This window comes from Cicer arietinum, chromosome 8, assembly GCF_000331145.2.
Source record: "Cicer arietinum cultivar CDC Frontier isolate Library 1 chromosome 8, Cicar.CDCFrontier_v2.0, whole genome shotgun sequence".
Classification (NCBI taxonomy): Eukaryota; Viridiplantae; Streptophyta; class Magnoliopsida; order Fabales; family Fabaceae; genus Cicer; species Cicer arietinum.
In genome coordinates, this window is record NC_021167.2 from 14439550 (window position 1) to 14440201 (window position 652).

Below are 652 nucleotides of genomic sequence, written 5' to 3' on the forward strand. Positions count from 1 at the left end.
TAGCCGGATCTACAGCGGTTCCTTCCTGGGTTATTACATGTCCTAAGAAATTCACTTTTTCTAGCCAAAACTCACACTTCGACAAATTGGCATACAACTGCTTCTCGCGTAAAATCTCAAGAACTTGACGTAAGTGTTCTCCATGCTCTTCTTCAGTTCTCGAATAAATTAATATATCATCAATGAACACCACAACAAATTTATCAAGGAATGGACTAAAGATTATGTTCATGTAGTCCATGAAAATTGTTGGTGCATTGGTAACTCCAAACGGCATAACCAGACTTGTTAAGGAATGGATTAAAGATTCTGTTCATGTAGTCCATGAAAATAGCTGGTGCATTGGTAACCCCAAACGACATAACGAGATATTCATAATGTCCGTAACGAGCTCTGAAACCAGTTTTCTGAACATCTCCTTCCCTTACTCAAATCTGATGGTAACCCGACTTCAAGTCAATCTTCGAAAATATCGCGGCCCCTCTCAATTGATCCATCAAATCATTAATGCGTGGCAAAGGATAACGATTCTTAATAGTTGCCTTATTAAGTTGTCTATAATCCACACATAAGCGCGAGCTTCCGTCCTTCTTCTTAACTAGCAAAACTGGAGCTCCCCATGGTGATACACTTGGTCTAATAAATTTCTTCT